The following is a 23,436-nucleotide window of genomic DNA, read 5'->3' as shown; positions in this document are numbered from 1 at the left end:
ACTTCCAAATATCAGACCAAGGGTCAGGGAGCAAGCTTTGTTTGCCCTCTCTGCCGCTGTCACACAGCCAAATCTGATGTCATAATTCTGTGATTTCTGACTGGATGGAATGGCACAGAGAATACACCCTTTCAAGAACAAAGGGAAATCTTGCTGAAGCAGCAGCAGATCAGGAAAAAGAAAACCCCCAATGCCATATGAGTTTGTAAGGAAGCAGAATGGGCATTAGAAGCATGACCTTCACTCAAAACAAGTTACATCTCCTTAAAACAATACAGTGGTACCTCGGGTTACATACGCTTCAGGTTACATACACAGCTAACCCAGAAATAGTGTTTCAGGTTAAGAACTTTGCTTCAGGATGAGAACAGAAATTGTGCTCCGGCGGCAGCAGGAGGCCCCATTAGCTATAATAATAATAATAATAATAATAATAATAATAATAATAATAATAATAATTTATTTGTACCCCGCCCATCTGGCTGGGTTTCCCCAGCCACTCTGGGCGGCTTCCATAGAAACCAAAAATACACTAAAATATCACACATTAAAAACTTAAAAGCTAAAGTGGTGCTTCAGGTTAAGAACAGTTTGAGGTTAAGAACGGACCTCCGGAACGAATTAAGTACTTAACCCAAGGTACCGCTGTATTCAGAGTCTGCACACTAGTATTTACTGAAAGGATGTATACAAAGGGGGGGGGGGCATGTCATATTTCATATGGCTCCTGCGTCTGCCACTACAGTATTAGAGCTGGCTGCACACGCTCTGAGATTACAGATCCCAATTTGCACAATACTGGAAACACTGGGAAAAGTGACGGGTATTTCCACTGCCCTGTTGCCCCTCGCTCTAGTACCTTGTTGCAGCATGACTGCCCTAACTGCAGTGTTTAATCATGGAATGCCATGCCAGGGGCAGCTGTTCTTAGGTACAAATCCTGTATTTTTCCTGCCGAGGGATACTGTTTGCAAGTTACTACTGCTATGCTGTTCACCACCTTGATTTTTTAAAAAAGAAGGTGGTATAGAAATATTTGTAAACATGCAAGCAAATAAATATATAAATACTGCTCACACTACTGCTGCGACATCACTGTTTTAGGATTTATGTTAACAGGCATTTTTTTGGGGGGGGGGAATGAAAAAACAACCACCATAACTTCATAAAGAGAGGAAATCATTCCAGGCAACACAAATATAGTGCAGTTTATGATACTGTTGTTATTCGCGATAAATTAGGCATAGCAATTTCCAATAACAGGATGTCAATTAAACCAATGTATTTTCCTCAATGAAGAGTGATACAGAAATCAAAAACATAATAATGTTCAGAGTATTTATTAGGTAAATTTCAGTTTGATACAATGGTGGCGCTGTGGGTTAAACCACAGAGCCTAGGGCTTGCTGATCAGAAGGTCGGCCACAACGAGGTGAGCTCCCATTGTTCGGTCCCTGCTCCTGCCAACCTAGCAGTTCAAAAGCACAAAGTGCAAGTAGATAAATAGGTACCGCTCCGGCGGGAAGGTAAACAGCATTTCCGTGTGCTGCTCTGGTTCGCCAGAAGCGGCTTAGTCATGCTGGCCACATGACCCGGAAGCTGTACACTGGCTCCCATGGCCATTAAAGCGAGATGAGTGCCGCAACCCCAGAGTTGTCCACGACTGGACCTAATGGTCAGGGGTCCCTAAAGAGATAACTGTCCTGTGAACACCTGCATTGATTGCTTCCTTTTTTAAACAGGATGGGAATGAAAGAAATCAATTATACAACAATAACCCCACCCACCACCCTATACACATACTTCAGTAGGCTTTGCTTGCCTTACTTTATAGATAAGCCACTGCTTATGTTTGGATTGTTGTTAACAACCTGAAAATAGACACAAAGAGATGTGTCTTTGTATGCGAAATTAAAGATACTTTGAATTGTTATTAGTAAACCAAACACTATGCAGAAAACCTATGTCTTGGGTACAAGCATCTATTAATCAATGACTGAAAAATATGTTTGAGATAATAATGTAGCATCCTGATAGGTGTGCAGGGATGAGTGAGTATACTGTGTGTGTTTGTGTGAGAGGGCAGAGATAATTACTGTAAAAACATTTATTCCCTCTATGGATGGATATGTCCAGTGCCGGATTTACGTATAAACTAAACAAACTATAGCTTAGGGTCCTACTCTCTCCACTCCTCCCCCAATATACTTCTTAATTGTATTTCAGTTCAACAATTACTTTGATAAAATACATATTTTGTTATGTGCAAATGGCTGTAGATACCTATTAGGTTCATAAATTACCATATAGAATATATTCAACACTAAAAAACAGTGACAATTTGTTGTTGACAAAGGACAGCTGGACATATATAGGGCTCCATTACCTTCAGTAGCTTAGGGCCTCATCAAACCTAAATCCGGCCCTGGATGCGTCATATATATGCATGAAATGAGTGTGGGATAATTCTGCTAAAAAGTTGTGATATTTGTATAGCTCTTGCAACATAGTAATTTATTTCTCATTCCAGAGTTCCCAGTTATTTAAAGGATTAGCATTAGGCACGGCTGTTTACATATAACAAAATAAGGTTCTATTAGACTGAGTAAAATTATCGTTGAACTCATAATATAAAAAGCAGAAATGCAAATGCTGCCTAATTTCTCCTTCCTCTTGTGTTTAGACAAATTTAAAAAGGTTTTTTTTTTTTTTTTTTTTTGGAGCAAAGACTCGGATAGACAATTTTTATAGAGAAGGTTTTTTTAAAGTGTCTTCCTTAGTTCCTGTACATGAATAGGGGAAAAAATACTTCACACAATTGCCAGATGGTGACTTTGGGGCAAAATAAAATGATTACTGAAGAGCCTTAAACACATATCCTCCTTCATTTCAACAGGAGGGAAACTTGGTGTGTTTTCAAAAATCGTATTTACCCAACAACAGAGCAGTTGGCAACTAAGCCTTCTGGTGTTCCACTCACTTCAGCTACTTATTATTAGCTACATTTGACTTAGTTATTTGTACAATTCTTCAGACATCCTTTTAGTTCGTTGATCAAATTAATCTTTTAAAACACTAATAGTAATAACCTAAATCTAACGCCATTTCTTAATTGCTCAGATGTGTTTAAAAGGATTAACTAAATTTTAAACATTTACTTGTGGTTCTCATAACTGTATGATTAAAGCTGTTCTGAAGATAATTCTCTTCATTGCAGCAGAAAGCGGAAAATGAATATTGCATTTACTTTGCTTGGCACAGCCAGTTATTTCCAGTGACTTTGGAAAGCAGTGACAAAGTCTGCACTATATATTTGGGGTGACAGCAGCTATACAAGCTATGATATCTGCGGCAGGATGGTGTCACCTAGACTTTCCAAATTCCCCTTGGTTTGAATTGGCTGGCTTGACTGCAAAGCTACCGGTATATAAATGCATGTCCAAACTGGGAAGGAGAACTTTGATTGGCAGCAGTATTTTTTATTTTTTTTAAGTGTTTTCGTGTTGGTGGTCTGACCTTTCTGGCAACAACAACAACAACAAAAGGTCTCAGAGCAGAAAATACCTTTATGTGACACACATTACTTTTGCCTTGATTTGAAATAACAGCTAATTCCCAGGAGACCAAAGAAGCTGACTTAATGCAGCCAGCTGAATGCCTACAAAATTATGGGCTAGCAGGGAACAGGCAAGAACAAGCTGTTTTGAGGGCTGGCTGGATTGTGTGTGAACTGGCTAGAAGCATTTGTGTCTGCTAGGAAGTGCACCTGAATTTTTGTGTGTGTGGCTTCACCCAAACACTATAGCACTATTCAGGCCTTCAGTGAATATGTGGAGGGAGTGATTCAAAATAATACCTCCTGTGCTGTCCCTCCTCCATGTTTTCATCCGAAAGTCTGAACAGAGCTGAGGGATGGCAGTTTGCACAGGACACAACATGCACATGCGCAGGTTTGTCCTCTTCTGTTCTTCCGTGTACAAGAGATGAGAGCACTGTAAGGTGTTCTGAGTGTTGCAAGCACACTCATCAAGACAAGCACTCTTTGTGTAGCAAAGCAAAAATCTGTATATTTTCTACGTGCTCTGCTACCAAGTAAGTCCACTCTACTCTCTATCAGAGTTCCTGGTAGAGTGTACTCTTGAAACATGTTGGGCTGAATCCTTTATGTTTTTCTGCAGCTGAGAGGTTTTATTTTTATTATTATGTATTAAATTTCTATACTTTCCTATACTTGTAAATCTCAGTTTTCTCTCTCCTCTTTTTTAACATTGGTACAAAGTTGGTTTCTTCCATTTCCCCTTTGTCCCATGTCCCCGGAAACTGTTCTTAACCTGAGGTACCACTTTAGCTAATGGGGCCTCCCGCTGCCGCTGCGCCGCTGTCACATGATTTCTGTTCTCTTCCTGAAGCAAAGTAGTTAACCCGAAGTACTATTTCTGGGTTAGCGGAGTCAGCGTGGTAGCAGCAGGAGGCCCCATTAGCTAAAGTGGTGCTTCAGGTTAAGAACAATTTCAGGTTAAGAACAGACCTCCGGAACAAATTAAGTGCTTAACCCGAGGTACCACTGTATGTTGCTTTGGTTGCTTAGAACAGGAAACAACTTTTAAGAAGTCTCTCCACTGTATACTGTTTTAGGAATAGGACACATTCAATTCCAAGATTGCCCTGGTCAGACTGTATGCCACCATGAAACCCTGTGGAGACAGTGCGCATATCTCCCATCATGCAGAACAGGATCATATCCTCCTCTCTGCTTTCTCTGGCATGCAGCCAATGCCCTAGTGATCAAAGATTGGGCAGACTCTATGACCTTATGGGGTTTCCCCCTATGTGTCTTGATTTGTTATGTTCTCTGTTGACATGGGTGTAATATTCTAGACTTTCTTCAGCCCAGTTCTGACCATGTTTCCTCAAAAGTCAGTCCTGTCGGTTTCAATGAAATACAATTCCAAGTAAGTATGTTTAGGATTGCGGCATTGGCCTTCATTTGAATATAGCCTATAGTTAAGAGGAAGCAGAATGAATACAGCATGAGTCATAGATATATGAGGATGCTGAGTGTTTTCTAAATAAGGTGTTCAGTGAAAGAACTGTGGGTGTTCTCCAAATAAGGTATCTAACTAGTTCCATAAATCAGGAAGTGATAAGTGCTTCAATTAAATGAAATAGCTCAACCCGTTGGTAAATAGGCAAATTGGCAAATAGGTTTCAAAGTACTACCTGTACCTCACATCTTGATATACCCAATCAGTTCTGTCACTTCATAGACAGGGAACGCACTGAGAAAGTTCTGTTTCCTGTGCTCTATTAATTGTATGACATATTATACTTATTCATTAATAAACATGCATTACATACCCTCCAACATTTCTCTGAGGAAAATAGGGGCATCTTGTTCCATTATATTATTATTATTATTATTATTATTATTATTATTATTATTATTATACCTCTGGGTATAGGGCCGTATATAAATTCCATAAATAAAGAATAATAATATTATTGTTATTATTAAACTATTTATACCCCACCAATTTGACTGGGTTGCCCCAGCCACTCTGGGTGGCTTCCAACATGTATAAAAACACTATAAGACATCAAACATTTAAAAACTTCCTTGTACACGGCTGCCTTCAGATGGCTTGGGGGAGGCAGATAACGCCATACCCTCCAACATTTCTCAGATGAAAATAAGGAAAAGCAGGACATTCTGGGCTCAAATCAGAAAGCGGGATGACTTCTGTAAATCTGTAACTTCTTTCCAAAAAGCACAACAACTGAAGGGCGACCTGCCCCCCCCCATGCTAAACAACTCAATAAATATTTATTTCTTAATTTGGGGTTAAAAAAAATAGGGGTCGTCTTATACATGGGGGCGTCTTATACACAGAAAAATACGTATATTGAGCAATTTATCAAGGAAGCCACCATGGACAGGGCTTTTGTGGGTCAGAGAATAAAATATCTAAGAAGTGTGTTACAGGAACAGATCTTTCTGTCACATCTGTGGTTTGAGGTGATTCCCTTCTTTTTAAATTTGCTTTCTGCCATTTGTTATTGGCTTGCTTACCATTTTCATGGTGTTCAACCCAATGCACCTACTTATCTGGAAGAAAGCCCCCATTAAACTGAAGACATTTCTGAGAAGACATGTGTAAGATGGCACTTTAAGACTAAACCTAACCTGTGCCTTGTTGTGTCTGCACGGAGCTCTCAAAGTGCTGTTGCATATTTAGGAAAACAAGAAATCAGAGGTAATCTCTGGCACCTTTACAGTTTATCCTCTGGGACTATTGCTACACATCCCACACGGTACCGCACACCCTTGTAAGGGATAGCCTCAGTCAGGTTTTAAATATGGATTAAGGGGACATAAAAATAGAAGCTGATGCACACACATGCCAACAAAATTGGCAAGGCTGTTTGCTTTGCTGACTCGGTTGGTGGAGGAATGTCAATATAAGTGCCAGTACCCTTTATGGAATGGGAAGGAAAGGTGTAAGGTACAACAGATGAACCAAACTAGAACCAGGCATGCAAACGTTTTCAGCAGGGGGCCAGTCCACTGTCCCTCAGACCTTGTGGGGGGCCGGACTATATTTTGGAGGGGGGGAAAGGAAAAAAGAACGAATTCCTGTGCCCCACAAATAACCCAGAGATGCATTTTAAATAAAAGGACGCATTCTACTCATGTAAAAACATGCTGATTCCCGGACCGTCTGCGGGCTGAATTTAGAAGGCAACTGGGCTGGATCTGGCCCCCAGGTCTTAGTTTGTCTACCCATGCACTAGATGCTAGTAGCCACTTTGAAATGACATTCAAAAGATGCCCGTAAGCACAGTCCACACCATAAACACCCTGAATTAATTTTTTAAAATGTAGAGTTTTTAATCCGTATCTTTCCGTGTATAAGACGCCCCCCCCCCCCCCGTGTAAAAGAGGCCCTCTACTTTTGGGGATCACAAATTAAGAAAATGGGAAGAGATTGGCAAAGTTGTTGAGTTTTTTGGGAGGAGGATTGCCCAGATTTGTTGAGCTTTTTCGAGAGGGAAAGGCCCCGAAAATCACTCACCCGATGCTGCCATTCACACACATCACAGAAGAACACTAGCATCTGCCCGCTCGCTGCCAGCTGCTGCCAATCGCACGCACAATTGCCACAGCAACAGCCCTTGACGCAACCACTGATCACCTACCCAATTGCCACTGACAAGCACCTGCTCGCAGCTGTAACTAATCGCCCGTCCCGAATATGCAACTATCTGTGTATAAGACTCTACCTGATTTTTAACTTTATTTTTAACCTTAAATAAACCTCGTCTTATACACAGAAAAGTACGGTATATTTTAAGTCAGGCTTCCCCAACTTCAGCCCTCCAGATGTTTTGAGACTACAATTCCCATCATCCCTGACCACTGGTCCTGCCAGCTAGGGATCATGGGAGTTGTAGGCCAAAAAACATCTGGAGGGCAGAGGTTGAGGAAGCCTGTTTTAAGTCATAGAACTGTCATGTCACGAATGTTTTTTGGCCCTTGTAAAACAAACTCATCGGCGAGCGGTAACTGCAGTAGATCTGAATCGTAGAATCACCCCATGGAGGGTTATGTGCACTGATAACGTTATCTTTCATTCATCACGGAATAAAATGTGGGGTGTGTGGTAACACAAACAGGGGCATTTTGCAGCCATGAACTGCTCCATTTATTTCAACGGAGTGAGCAGATCTACACTTGTAAAGGAATGTGCCCAGCAATCTGGTTTCTCTATTGAAATGAATGAAGATACATTGGAGCAGTCCACAAGAAATCACTAGATTGGGACAAACAAATCGAAAAGCCTGTTTTAACTTATTTATTCTAAACTAAGAGGCTTGCTAGAAGCTGCCAAAAGCCTAGCGATCATCTATGAATCAAAGCCCTCCTCTGAATGTAAAGGACAGCCCAGGAAAGCCAAGCAGAGAAAAGAGCATTTTGGGAACTTTTTCGCCTAAGGGAAATAAGTTCACATATAATTAGAGTGCATAATTGTCCCAGTAGGAGATAATTATTGTTCCACTGCTGAACAAGTTACTTGTTTCTACGAATATTATAACCGCACAACTGTCAGATCTCCATAAAAGCCCCACATTCAGAAAAAGCCTTTTGTAAACTAAATTGCAAAATAAAATTTCAGCCAGGCCTATAAAAAATAAAATAAAATACGAAACACAAGTTGATAAATGCACAATTCTGTTTTGCGCCAAGTGGTATGTTAGCATTTGTAGCAGCTTCTCACTTTCTGGAGTTTTAATTACGACTCAAGGGACTGAGGAAATGGGGAAATGGGAGGGAACACAACTTTTTAACAGCCTACTTGGTTGTTGCCCCTACCTTTACTGCTGTTGAACTGTAGAAGAAAAGGGGGGGAAGTCTCCACAGGCTAAAATTCTTTGCATTGCATATAAAATAGTTTCCTCCTGATTTTTATCAGCTAAGGTCCCACAAGGAAATGACAGACGGTTCATGTCAATAAGCTGGAGTTATTGTTTTCAGATCTCTCCCGCCTCCCAACTCTCTGTACAAAAACAATGTGGCCTGTACAAAAACTGGTTAAAGCAAATGGTGCTAACGACAGCCAGAACGCTCCAATTTAGGGTTCTAGCATGACTGCAGTTTGGTATAGCGCAGGTCTCTGGTAAACCAGGTCTGTTATTACTGATGCAAATTTGTAAGAACAAAACGAGAGTTTGGTTGCTGGATTAGACCCAAGGGCCATCAAAGTCCAGCATCCTGTTTCTCGCAGTGGCCAAACAGATGCCTAGCGTAAGCCTCCTCCTTTATTCAGATTTTTTTCAGGACCCTGTAGCTGTTCACAAGTCGTAGTGGTACGACTAAAAAACATTGTGAGCCCCTTTGTGTGTTTACACACAGACACACAAAGGGGATTGATATGTGTTTAATCATACCACTATAAACCATTTAATACACACACATACACACACAGAGAAAGAGTTTAGTGGCATTGTGAGCTATTGCACAGAAGTGAATTACCACATGTTAGCATCCAAAGAAGTGAACATTTTAATCTCCTTGAGGCAGCCATTGCTATAAATCTGACACACAATCAGATAAATGCCCAGTAATTAAAATCAATTCAATGGCATATAAAAGCTAAATGAACCTTGTTTCTATTTGGCTTTCAGTTGCAGGAGCTGGGTGCCTGTGGAGGCACAGAACCATAGAGAAGTGGCCACTCTTTTAACACCCCCCCCAACAGAGGGCTGTCAACCCCTTGCTTCTACAGCTCCAGAGGGGAGAACCCACTACTCCCCAAGACAATTGTTTCTGTAGCTGAAATGCTCTTACTGTTAAGACATTTTTCGCAATGTTCAGCCAAAATCTGCCATCCTGTAACATCAGCCCATTACATCTAGTCTTACCTCCTTGGGAAGCAGAGAACAAGCAGAGGTGGCAGAGCTTCAGGTACAGTGGTACCTTGGATTAAGAACTTAATTCATTATGGAGGTCCGTTCTTAACCTGAAACTGTTCTTAATCTGAGGTACCACTTTAGCTAATGGGGCCTCACACTGCTGCCACACTGCCGCCGCACAATTTCTGTTCTCATCCTGAAGCAAAGTTCTTAATCCGAGGTACTATTTCTGGGTTAACGGAGTCTGTAACCTGAAGCGTCTGTAACCCGAGGTACCACTGTATTTCAAAAGTGGCATCATGTACTGACCAGTCTTCTCTTCTTCAACTCCAATTTTTTTATCAGCTAAGGTCCCAGGAGAGACGCGTGGCTTGGGCACACTGCAGGCCCTGTGGTGAGTGCCGCCCGGCATTTTGTCACCCCCTCAATTGTGACCTTTTTAACCTTCCCTCATAGGACCACCATTGAGGGGGTAACAAAATGGCAGGCAGCACTCACCAAAGGGCTTGCAGCGTGCCCAAGCCACACATCTCTCCTAGGAGTGACGCGGTGACTTGGGCGCCCGCAGGCTCCACACTGCCCCAAACGGTAAGCCCTCTGCCTCCACCTCAGCTGTAGGGCGGCTGAGTGGGAGGAGGCAGGCAGACTCCTTGTAGGCTCTGCATCCTGCCCTGGCTTGCCCCACCCTGTGGGCGGCTGGCCCCGCCCTTGGGAGCAGGGCATGCATGCTGCCCCAGGTGCCCAATCAGTTTGCTCTGCCACTGGGACCACTAACCATCTTTGTCAGAGAAAATGACACTTCTCCTAACCCATCAAAATAGAACTCTCTGATCTCGAGAATTTTACACAAGGTGAAGGGAGGTCTTCTGGCACACTCCTTCAAAGTCTCCAAGTGCTTTCAAATCTCAATCCAGTGCTTGCCTTTTGACATAGGGACTGCACAAAGAGGGTAACTTTCCTCTTCTGTGGCAAATGCCCTAATTCGAGCTGTGTTGCCTGATAACACTATAAAAACAATGATGGCTATGAATTCGTTTGTTCTGCCTTCCTAATTTCAAATAAATCCTGTGCTAGGAAATTGCACTCCTAAAAGACGCTAAATTTTAAAAGAAATGTTCTTAACTAGCTGGGCACTGCTAAGAGAGAATGTCAGCATTGCAGTAACTCTGTAATTCCTTCTATGTTGATAAGCATTCATTCTTTCACAAATTAAATAAATGTAAGAATATTTAAAAAACAGTTCCAGAATGCTCTGGCCATTCATAACTGAAAAACTGCAACTATCCAATAGGTAATTAAGGAAATGGACTGATGAGTTTAGATAAAGTTGCAAGCCAATATTTTAATCTCCCAAGAGATTTTCGAAGTATTTTTAAGATTGCCAGTAAATATCTGCTAAGTGTAATATTGGGTGTGGGTGTGTGTTTGCTATTCATTAAGGTCACTTAAGTAAATGACATTTTCTATTATCCAATAAAAAAGAATAATTATAAATGTTTTAAATGACAAGACGTACCATTTTGTTTGTTTAATTTAACAGGACAGGGTTTAGCATTCAAGGGCTGCACTTACCTAAACAGGACTTACTTTTAATTAGCACATAGGCTTGTGCTGTGCATACATTATATATATGTTTTAAAGCTCCAGAATGTACATTTCTCTGCCAAGCAATGCCTTCCACTCACGTCTTTACTTCAAGACATAACTGCACAGAACCTCATGGGAATCCTAAATAGTTCAGAATTTGGTCCCAACATATAAACAGGAAGTAGAATAGAAAATGTCTAGCCTCAAAGTGGTACTGAATGAAATATTAAAAAAATAAACAACTTTTGTATAAAACTCTTCTGACTTTGTTAGATGAAACTGGCTATACTGCTAGTAATATGCCTAAGGACACTATATATTTGCCTGAAAAACATTATTGGTATCAATAAAAATATGCTTCTTTGTTATTGAATGGGTAAAGGCATCCTTCTTCACAGGGTACAGAAATTCTTTGCTAGAATAGTGGATCAAAGCATTCAGTAAATATACCTTCTTATCCCTTGTCATCTGGGTTTCGCTGTCTGAGATGGAACAGAAGGAACAAGAAGACAGCTGCCTTCAAACAGATGCTTGTGAAATGTCTGGTGGGAACAAACTCCCTTTAAGCATAGTATCACAGTGTATGGAATAACATCTGCTAAATCTCATTTGAAAATTGCTATGATGGTCTTTCAGAACATAGTAGGGTAAGAAGAAATATGTATAGAAATGTTCTGAGCAGCTTACTGCTCCCTCACTGCAGTGGGCAAAAAGGCAACCAGTTTGGAGGTTAGAATGAGGTTCATTTTAACTACTACTACTAATAATAATAATAATATATACCACGCCCATCTGGTAATGCATCATGGCTTCAGCAGGCTGAATAAATAATAGTTTGCTTTTACCCACCAGCAAAAAATTAAATACATCAAAATTTGATTGAAAACGTGGACAAGATGCTTTCGTTTCCCTCCAATTATATGGATGTTTCTTAGGAAGCAGTTCCAAAACCAGCTCCCTGAAACTCTTCTTGTTTTAGAATTCCGTCTTATACCTGACAGTAAGTCCTACTGAAGTTAATGAGACTAATTTCATGCTTAGCATTAGGTTGTTATTTGGGTCAGTAAGATATTATCACAAGACAAAGATTGTCATTTAGACAATGATTGCTTCATATTTTACTAAGCAAGGGTGGTCATAAGCAAACGAATAAACTAGCAAACCCACATTTCATCCAGCTTCTGACATGGGATGTTTTCAGGCTGTATTAAGGGGGAAAACCTTAGGGGGGACAATCTTATATACCATTAAGAGTTTTAGGTAGCACCTGATCTGTGGAAGCCAGAGATTCAACTGGAAGAGTTGAAAGAATTTAAGAAGAGGTGCCCTTTTTCAAAACTCTTCAAGTGGAAGAATCCATCTTACTGTCACTAATTTAAGTAGAGCACACACTGTTTTAAGTTGTAGGATGTCAGTGATATGCAATGGAAGCAACTTCAATTAACTGGGGTGGGGAAAATGGTACATTAGCTAGATTTCTCTTTTCTGAAACATCTTTGAGTGTTAAGAAGAGGTTTGGCAACACAAATAAGCACCAGTTAATCACAGTCGCTTGGCTATCTGACTTTTCTCATTTGATCTATTCATCTTTCTTTATGCTTTCATCTCTTCAGCTAAATGAAGCAAAAATAAACCCAAGGCAAGGGAGCCCCTGAATCTTACATTACTTAATGAGAAATAAATTGACCAGCTGTGAAAAAGATACTCTAGCCATTTTTGAGAAGGAACAAGCCTCTCTTCGTCTGCACATTATAGCTTCAAAATGAAATTCATAAAATTCTTTCCCTCTCCTGGGATCTACATTCACACAGTGTTTCTTTTAAGGGGAAAAAAACTTAGGAATGTACCTCTTTCAAAGCCTCATGGACACTTGGGGTTAGACGGCCAGTTGCTATAAATCAACATTTTTTATCCAGCTTGCACCCCTTGACTATCTGATTCAAGAAACCTTTGAAGGCTGAGACAGAAGAATGAACTGCCTATTTCTTAATAGGTTGAATATATATATATATATATATATAACTTGAAAGCAAAATTGTGGGATTGTGTTGGAGTTATAGAGAAAGATAGGTGGTACTAACAGAAGAACATGGTGGTACAAACCAAATCAAGAATTTTCCCCACTAAAAGCCAATAGAAATACATGAATTGCCCATGAATAACTTTTGTACGCTTATGCAACAAGTTCTCTTAAATGGAGGTTTTATTGGATTATGTCCATTGTGTTCAGCTTCCATTCACAGATTTCTTGAGCAGCAACTTTGAAAGGCATCAAATTTGTTTGATTTGGCTTTATGGTGCCATTTTCTGAAGGTGATCCTACCTAATTACATGAAAGACAACAAAATCCTCAAAGAGAGAGAGTCTAGACTTTCCTACGCCTGTAAAAAGATGGACCCTAGTGAATTCTTTCATTTGAGAATTCATCTTTTCCCTAAACCAGACTGCTGCTCAGACTCTGCAGACACCAATGTCCTGTCATTAGTCAACTTCAGGAAATATACCATGTTTGTTGCCCAATCTGCAAAGACAGGAAATAAAGGAAATGGAAAGGTTGTTTGGGGACGGAAGAAGCCCTGTTTATTGGTAAGGGATGCATTGCTGTGAGAACACGGCTGCTCGTGTTTGTTCAGCCCAGTCGTCTAACACTTTAGCCGAGAGACAAAGGCCTTAACTTCTGAAACCAAGTAAACATCATTTAGCCAGAATGTGAGGACAAGTCTAGACCTACATAAGGAAAGGGCTTTGGAGCTGGGCTGAATTAAAGAAACTCTGAGCCAAGGGACAGAAGGAAAGGATAATCCTGTATCCTTTCCAAAAGCCAAGGAGGTTTTTTTTAAAAAATAAAAAATTAAGGAGCCAATTTATACAAAGATTGATTTAAAAGCCTGAACTCAACGCACACACTCCCATTGATTGCAACTGGCTCTGGGACAAGCTGAGAATGATTATATGTTCAGAAAAACAAAAATATTCAAGGAATATCAAGGGAGGATTTTTGATGGTTTTAGGATCGATTTCTTGCAGTTCATGAATGCTGATTAAAGAGATACTGTGGGGTGAAGAACTTCTGAAACAATCATGCACTCAATTGGAAAATGTTTAGATTTGATATCTTATGACTGACATTATCAGTGCATAACTATGAAGCAAGGCTAGACAATATTTGCATCATCCTAGGCTATATCCTATTAGCTTCACCTTCCTGGGAGCTTTGACTAGCTCAGGAAACGTCGCTCTAGTTTCCTTCAACCATCTTGTGTACTTTTTTCTCATTAGAATAAATATTCTATAGCTCCTTTTGTCTTGGGTCACCTGAACCCATCTAGGCTGCTGTTTCCAGAACCCATTCCTACCAAGCTGACTCCTATTCCTGAATATATGAAAAGTAGATGGCACAGGCATATCACATAACATTCTAGAGATTATCACACACTTGGAAACATACAGTTATTGGCTCCTGCAGGAGAGCATGGTCTATACTCAGTTCTGTAGCGACTTACACACCTCCCTTTTGTCAATATACGTGAGCAACTGGCGTATTTCTGCATTACGTTTATGTGTTTCACACATACCACTTAGTGTGCTTTTGAGCCACTCCCCAAAAGTTGGTGATCATGTGACTGAAGTGCAGTTTTGATTATATTTGTATGATCAATTGATGGCAGTAGATTTCACTCACATTTCAATCTTACTCTATATATATATATATATATAGATATATATAGTGAAACTTACGTTCCGTCTGAAGCACACATGAATTAGACTTCTCTTCTTATTTGGAAGTGTCTCTTTCGCCATTACTAACAGGAAAGAGAGGGTAATAACAAACACAGTGGAGAAAGGAAGCCCTGATTCTGAATTAAACACTTTTCTGCCTTGGGTAAAAGAGGGAAGAGGAAAGGGGGCAAGAATGAGGGAGGGGGAATCTGCAAGTTTAAGAAAGGAAAGATGAGTCCAGCTTTAGGATATGCGTCCCCCCATACACATACCGTACTTTTCTGTGTATAAGACTAGGTTTTTTTTACTTTAAAATTATGTTTAAAATAGGGGGTCATCTTATACAGTAGTACCTTGGGTTACAAACACCTCGGGTTACAAACACTTTGGCTTACAGACTCCGTGAACCCGGAAGTAGTACCTCGGATTAAGAACTTTACCTCAGGATGAGAACAGAAATTGTGTGGCGTCAGCAGGAGGCCCCATTAGCTAATGTGGTACCTCAGGTTAAGAACAGTTTCAGGTTAAGAACAGACCTCCAGAATGAATTAAGTTTGTAACCAGAGGTACCACTGTACATGGATAGAGTGCCCATACTACATTACGCCATTGATTAGGGCTCATTTTACAAGTATGAGGCAGCTTGCTGCAGAACCATGGTGAAGAACTGTTAATTATTTTCTCTAAAGCTGATGCTGCGATTCTAATTATGGAATAAGTGGTAGACGCTTTTTCCGTCCTGGCTTCCAGTTGCCACAGTATGCTACGTAAGGTGATGGTCATGGTCTTCCACAATTCATTCATTACATTAGTCTGTGCTAGATAATTTCCTGGTAGGTTCAGCCTCTCTATAAAATAACTTTGGTCCTGGCCTATCACAGCAAAGGGTATCCAAAAGAAAGGAAGGAAATGAGGTCTACAGAAAGCATTTCTCAATGGCATGAGAAGAAGCTGCAGAGGCAGCAAATATCAAATTGCACCACATCTCCGCTTCATATTCAGAAAATACAAATCTCAGGCAGTAATCATTATTTGTAATAAGCTTATAAAAGGTGCCCATTATCCGTAAGTGAATAATAACTGGATAATTTAACACCTATGAGTTATTTACCTTTCCTGTTGTTAACAGGATCGGATCAGATCCTTCGGCCACTTGTTAGGTTATATTATTTAAACCTCTTATTCTCTCAGGCACCTTCCACCTTCACTTCTCTCCCTCCTTTTCAACCCCATGTTCCCACTTATAAAACTATCTTAGTTCCAGCCACAATATATGAATAGCAATGTGATCTAAACATGTATATCAAAATATTGGGTGTAATGGTTCTAAGGGCGTCGCTCATGCGTAAGTTGCCGCCACTCCTGGCTAGGTTGCCTGGTTGAACCCTTTCCCTCTGGACAGCCTCGCACTCGTGGCTGTCACAGTCGCTGGCAGAATCCGTCAGTGGGCGTTTCTTGAACTTCTTCCAGCAAAGAAGTTCTTTGACGCCCAGTCGCCTCCTACTCTCCCTGCGCGGAAGTCTTCTGTGCAGGGAGGGTGTGGGCAGCGGAGGACCTGTGCTCTCCCCGCTGGTCTCCGGTGAGGAGTCCAGGAGCCTTTTCTCTGATTCCCCCATCTGCCCCCCTTCTCCACTGGTGCTACGCTGATTTCCTTCCCCAGCGGATGGGCTGCCTCTCTCCCTACTGGGACCCTCTCCGGCATCCCTCTGGAGCCCTCTCTCCTCCCTTGGCTCCGATGGCAGTTCCCTGACATTGGGGTTATTGTCTTTTGTAATTACTGTTTCCAGGAAAATACTTAATTATTTGGGGTTGGCATTGGATCTTCAGAAAGTGAAGGCAATCACTGCAAGTTTTCAGCCGCGGTACTGAAAATAGTAAGGTAATAATAATATCAAAAAGGCAATAACAAATATCTGGCATTTCCATCCTGCCAAGGGCTACCTTTACTACAAAAATGAAAAGATAATACAGAAGGCCTGTAGTTTTAAGAGAACACTGAGAGGAGCTAAGTGTACAAAAACAATCACAAAATGGAACCTAGGTCTATAAACTACACAATTTGAATACTATACCCTAAAGTTGCCCTGCTCCTGTTCTCTATCCCAAGTTTCACCGCCTCACAATTTTACATTATTTAGTATGGTTTCACGGACAGGTAATTCTATGATAATATATTACCTGCTGGTTTGTCCTCGGAGGGTAGGTTTCCCTATTAACATTTCCTTATAAAAACTACGGAATACATTAAAAGCTCATTCCAATATTCACCATGTTTTACTTAGAATTCTTTCTCACTTCCTTTGTGGTACTTTACCTTACTTAAAAACCCTTCTTTATTTTCCTTTTCCTTTCCTCCCATTACCCCATTGAAAATGAAATATATCATGCCCATAGACTCTCTTGCTAACGGTCCTTTTAAACGGTCCTTTTAAACAGAACCTTTTGTGTGGGAGCAGAATCACCTATTACCACCAACGCTCATCTGGCATAAATTTAAATACACGTTGTTCAGCATAGTATAGGACCACAGTGCTTCTTTGGGGGGCCAAATTGGAGGAGGAGGAGGATTAGGAGCGGGGGGACGAGAATAGCATGGGAAGAAAAAGTTAAACCTCACTGTGGTCTGTATTCCAGAGTGACAAGCCCAAGTGCAGATTAAAGACAGGTACAGCGGTACCTAGGGTTACAGATGCTTCAGGTTACATACGCTTCAGGTTACAGACTCCACTAACCCAGAAATAGTACCTCAGGTTAAGAACTTTGCTTCAGGATGAGAACAGAAATCGTGCTCCAGCGGCGCGGTGGCAGTGGGAGGCCCTATTAGCTAAAGTGGTGCTTCAGGTTAAGAACAGTTTCAGGTTAAGAACGGACCTCTGGAACGAATTAAGTTCTTAACCCGAGGTACCACTGTACAGTACAATTCCATGATTCTGAAGTGCTTGTTATTGAAACAACAACAACACAGGGAAAGTTCAGTTGACTTGACATAACCTATGCACTTGTGAACACAGGATGCACTCTAAATATAAAACAACTGGAAAAGAAGATGGTCAAATGCAAATGCATTGTAAACAGTGCTGACCAAAAGTGCACACAAAGATGCAAAGTAAGCTACAATGCAGAAGTGACTTGCCCTTATTTAGCAACAAATGCTAGGAAACAACAGATGAGCAGAAATAAAATAAATGCCATAAATCACTGCAGTGAGTGACTATTAATAACGGATTGTTGTAAAGGTCTTTTTGTCTGTCTGTCTTTCTGTCTGTCTTTTCTTCACTATGTCACACAGCAACAAGATGTTACATCTGAGAAACTTCCTACAAAACTTCTTCGTCATTTAGGGAGGTCAAGAGTGTGGACTTCAGTATTAAACTTTTGCAGGGAGTTCTCGACTCAGTTGTTATTGTGACTGTCTCTCTCTTTTTGCTGGCTATCCAAACTTATTTAGATCTTTAATTTCATAATAATAAAAAAAATATCAGGTATGTAAAACAAGAATAAAGGCCACTTCCTACAACTACACCATATTTGTAATTGCATTGTTGTAAGTAAGCCGAATGCCATCAGCCTCTTTAAAAAAGGAACAGGAAAAGGTCAATATCAGAGGTGTCAAAACACGGCTTTTTACGCAGATCACCTCTCCCTTTTACCAGGCCAGGATGCTTTACCTAGCTGACACCATGGATTATATAAATTAAGAAAGACGAGGAGAGATACAAAAGAAAAATATGCTACCGAGCTTTTAAAATCAGTGCCGTAAAGATTTATCGCAAGGTCTGAAGGGACAGCACTCAGGACTTGACAGTATGACTTACAGCATGTACTGGGGAGGGGGACAAAAAAAGGGGATTTAGAATGGGGGGGGGAACCCTCGACTCGTCTCTGAAATGCTCTTGGACTAAAGCCAACTATTAGTCCAGAGAACAATGTTGACATTTAGCCTTTCTAATCAGTGTTGCCTGTCACCCAGGGCAGAGATTCCTGGCCTATGACGGAGTTTTCCAGAAACTGGCAACACTATCTCTCCCTTCCTTCTCTTCTTTCCCCTTTCACTGTAGAAACCCACCGCTGCCCATCCTTAAATCCTTGGTAGTCCTGTAAACTCCATATTACTGGAGCACACAAATCCACAGTAGTCAAGGGCTGGAGGGGAGTCAATATTCACTAGTGTGCAAGGTACCAGAAGGCCAGCATTTGCATATGAGTGACTCTCAGACTCAAGGTAAAAGAGACTGGGAACTCATCTTAACGCAGGTCTTTCTTTTCCTCCCTAAAAACAGGTTCTCCTGGGTGGTAGGGAAGAGAGAGTAAGCAATGTGCGTGCTCGTCTGGAGAGGCTTGGCTCTGGGTGCCCTTCCTCCATTTCGCCCCCACCATCATGCCTTTTGAAATGATGGAGGACCTGTCTGTCGGCACAGGCATGTCTTTAGTGCTTTCGTCTCTCCTGCCCCTTCTGGTCTATACAGGGATGCCGACGTACAGCCGCCAGCGAGTGGTTGACCATCTAAGGGGGCCTGCTGGGCTATGCCCTCTTCATCTTCTCCCTTACAGCATTTGCCAACCTTGAACATTCGATTTTCAGCAAAGGACTCCAAGCTAAGATCTTTCCTGAAATCATTACCTGCCTGCTGCTGCTGGCGCTGTTTACTTCAGGGCTGATTCACTGAGTCTGCATTATCACTTGTTTCATCTTCTCTATGAGAAGATCTTCATGCAGTCAACCACCCTGGTGCCCACAGTTGCCAAGAAGGTTAGGAAATGCAGGAAGATGAATTGATGCCCCCCGGGAGGGGGGGAAGGGAAGACCCTCCTCAGCACTGTTTGAACATCCAATAAAATCTTTTCTTTTCTTTTCTTTTCTTTTCTTTTCTTTTCTTTTCTTTTCTTTTCTTTAAAAGCAGGTTCTCTTCTACTTGAGAAGTCTAGACATCTGCATGGCATAGAACACTTAGGAATCAGAAGTGCTGGTTCCTCTCTCAGAATGGAATAATTATTAGCATTTAATCAAGTGGGCTCCCGGTGCCCATTTTTATGGAAGCAAGAATAATAATTTGAAGTCTGAACACGGGCTGCTGATAATAGAGGCACTACAGTACTGGGTAAAAAGCCTGCAGGGGGCTACTGCAGACTTATACTCTGAGCCTTCATTTTTTTAAAAGAAGTCTCTAACTGCATTTGAACAACAGTTCAGAAGCAAAACGTACAGGCACCATTCTAAGCAAATGTTTCACGAGATATCAGCCTGCAGTAGCCTGTCCACCCAAAAGCAAACAAGGAGCAGCAAACACAGCGGCTCATGCTCTCTTTAACTCAGGTTTAATTTCATGCAAAGGTTTTCTTTTCTGAACACGTAAACATGCTTTTAGAAAAACCTGCCAATGCAAATAAATGTCATCATTAGTATATTCATATTGTCCGGTGGGCGGGTGTGTATGTGGTGAGAATATTGTGGTTGCAAAAGCATGGGCTGCCATCAGCCCTGCTAAGCAACCCACCATTGCTGTACTAACATTGCTGGGGAAGACGGTTGAGATAAAACAACAACAACAACAACAATCCTGCAATGTAGTCAAGTGCTGTTATCCAGTCTCTTGGTCTCATTTGTTTTCCTTTCTTTTCTAGTTAGGGAAATGTAATCAGGGGGCTACTAAGAAAACCATAGCAGCAACATGCGGCTAATTAACTGCTTTCCCATGCATGGGAGAAAAATAAGGGGATTATTGGGGATGGATTGTTGCTGGTGCCAGTATAAACACTTATGGGTATATTCATATCAAAGGCTCAAATACTAAAAAAAGAGAAAAGGGTGGGGGTTTGACCTCTGCAAAAGTTACCGTAATGTGAGGTATAAATTGCAACAACAAATGCTAATAGAATACACTGCTTGCTTTTTAACAATTTAAGCATGGGCATCCTTAGTTGCTGTATATCTTAAAGCTCTTTTGACACCCCGCCCCCCGCCATTGAAATACCTAGCTTGATCCTGCTCTTAATATAACATTGCCAGCATAAGACCAGTTGATGAGAGAGGTACAGAAATGTTATGTTCCATATACTACAAACCAGTTGCGTGTCGAGACCCCGCAGCACCCCCTCGTTGGGAAATAACTGACACAGAGACACGGATATTAGGTTTATGTTATTGGGCAAATTTGGCCACAACTTTATTAAATTACAGAATGTGAGCAGTATTGGCTTAGGCATTAATTCCCAGTAAGGGTAAACCACTGGTAGGGGGAGCCCTGTCGATGCAAACCAACTCAAGCTCCCCCTAGTGTTCCCATCAGGGTTGTGTCAAGGCCCTAGTCCCCGACCGGGCTTCGGACAAGATCAACACCCCCCCCGGATTCCTTTAACGGAATACCCTTAAGAATGGTGGGGCAGGTGATGACCATGCCTCACCTCCTCCCCCACAAGGTCAAACAATGCCTAACCGCAACCCAAACAAAGTTCTGACAATTGCTACGAGGTAGGCGAAAACCAAGTGGCCAGTGCCAATTTGCCAAGTGGAAAAATTCCTACCTGGCCCCTCAACAGTGACCAACCGAGGTCCATAGCAAGGCCAGTGCCTAACCTGCAAAATAGGGAGGGAGACTTGCTGACATTCTGTCTGTCATGTATCATATTACTTATGTGTGACCTCATTTATTTTAGAACCACCTGCAAAACTGGATGCAAAAACTTTGTATGTCACAAAGCACACAATTATTTTATGCAATTTTGTGTCCTCTTTTGTGAGGGCAGAGGAGGCTCCCATTTATGTCCAGGGTACCAGGCCCAGGAAATCCTGTTTGCATCTCTGCTTGAATCTGCTGAAGCAGGGGTGAGAAACCTGTGGGGAGCCAACTCCCATCAGCCAAAGACTAGAGAAGATGAAGTTGCAGTCCAGCAACATCCAAAGGTTCAAAGTATGTAGGATTTCTGAGTAAGGTTTCCTTTGGCTGGATATGAGCCCCATGGCTTTTTATGACTTGTCTTCCAGCTAATGGACTCCACTAATGGGCCTTTCCCTCCCTTTGGGAGCCAGTGTGGTGTAGTGGTTAAGAGCGGTAGTCTCCTAATCTGGGGAACCGGGTTCGCGTCTCCGCTCCTCCACATGCAGCTGCTGGGTGACCTTGGGCCAGTCACACTTCTGTGAAGTCTCTCAGCCCCACTCACCTCACAGAGTGTTTGTTGTGGGGGAGGAAGGGAAAGGAGAATGTTAGCCGCTTTGAGACTCCTTAAAGGGAGTGAAAGGCGGGATATCAAATCCAAACTCTTCTTCTTCTTCTTCTTTATGGTCCTATGACCCACTAGTATCTCAAGAGTTACCATCTCCTCCACTATCTGTATCCTTATCCTTGACAGATGTTTCATACTCACCTATACATAACACATCAACACCCCCAAACCTTAGCCACCATTACTTGGTTATAATATGATACCAGGAGAAAGCAAGCGCCTGGTAATTATACTCTGAGTTGCCGACATTATTCAAAAAATAGTTTAGTAAAACAATCCAGATTGCTTGAGCAAATATGCCTAGGCCTACTGCTTTTAATTACTGCCCTTTTGCATTAACAAGAACTCTTATGATTATTTCCTGTTCTGGCAACCATTCCCAGGCAACATGATTACTTGAATCCACTATTTCAGTTATACTTAAATATTACAGTGAACCAGTTCATATGTCTCATAGAACTGTATGTTCAGATCCTGGGTGCATTATAGAATGCAAATTTCAGTGAAATTAACAGGGAACTTATTTCTAAGAAAGAATGATTAGATTTGCTGTTCCTAGAATCATGTTGTTTACAGCTAATATTTCGATCCTGTCAGTTATTTGATACCACTGACAAAATCTTTATTCTTTTTTTTCAGGTGTGAATTTTCACGCTAAGATTTATTTAATCATTGCATTAGGTGTGTTTTTAAAGTTTTGGTGCTTTCTGCTTTCGAATAGGTCACATTTGCAAAAACATACATGCGTGCGATCGGCAGTCAAGTATTTGAAACTGGTGGCTTAGCATCGCACGAAGAATCGTATCTGAATATTTCATGATGTGAAATGTGAAAAATTGTGAACTGCGGTCATTTTTTTGCCCTCCCAAATTCGGGAACTGAACTCCCACGCAGAGTGATGGAATGGAAACAGGGGTGGGCACCTTATCCCCCAAATGCAGAAGTGTCAAGAAGAAAGACAACTAAGCTTTTTCTTAACTAGGCCAGAAAGGATTGGAAATGCTACACAAGAAGAACACTCGTCCCCTGTGGGCAGGGAGTGGCTGTCTGGCTGACACTCGCTCACAGCTGGCATTGGCACACTCCAGATGGACCTGTTTCCAGCTTTCCTTCGCCAAAGTGAGGGTTGCCGTGGGCGTCATGGGGCCTTTGGGGATGGGTGGAAGAGAGTAACAGTATACAAGTGAACACATGGCAAGGTATTTCCTGTTTCCATATATTATTATTTTTTAAAAGTCTGACATTCAGAGACTGTGCCCATGAAATATCATAGTGCCCTAGTATCAGGAAATCGCACAGACTCTGCTGGCGATTTGAGTTCATTGCATGTCAATATGGGCTGTGTATGGAATCTAGAAGGCTAGCCAAGCAAGTTCTTTTGCTAAATGTCACTGAATTTTACGCAAAAAAATAGTCAGGCCAAACCCCGATGAATGAGAATTTGTTACTAAAACTTCTCTGGGATTCAATAAGACCTGGTTTTGACTTCAACAAGCA

General features: G+C 41.4%; 1 protein-coding gene across 7 annotated transcripts in view; it reads right to left on the bottom strand.

The window, feature by feature from the left end:
* CREB5 (cAMP responsive element binding protein 5) overlaps positions 1–23,436 on the bottom strand; it is a 268,057-nt gene that overhangs the window by 132,022 nt on the left and 112,599 nt on the right. The gene's annotated exons all lie outside the window — the stretch shown is intronic.

Source organism: Podarcis erhardii (genome assembly GCF_964252035.2).
Source record: "Podarcis erhardii genome assembly, chromosome: 12".
Classification (NCBI taxonomy): domain Eukaryota; kingdom Metazoa; phylum Chordata; class Lepidosauria; order Squamata; family Lacertidae; genus Podarcis; species Podarcis erhardii.
This window is presented reverse-complemented; position numbering and strand designations above follow the sequence as displayed.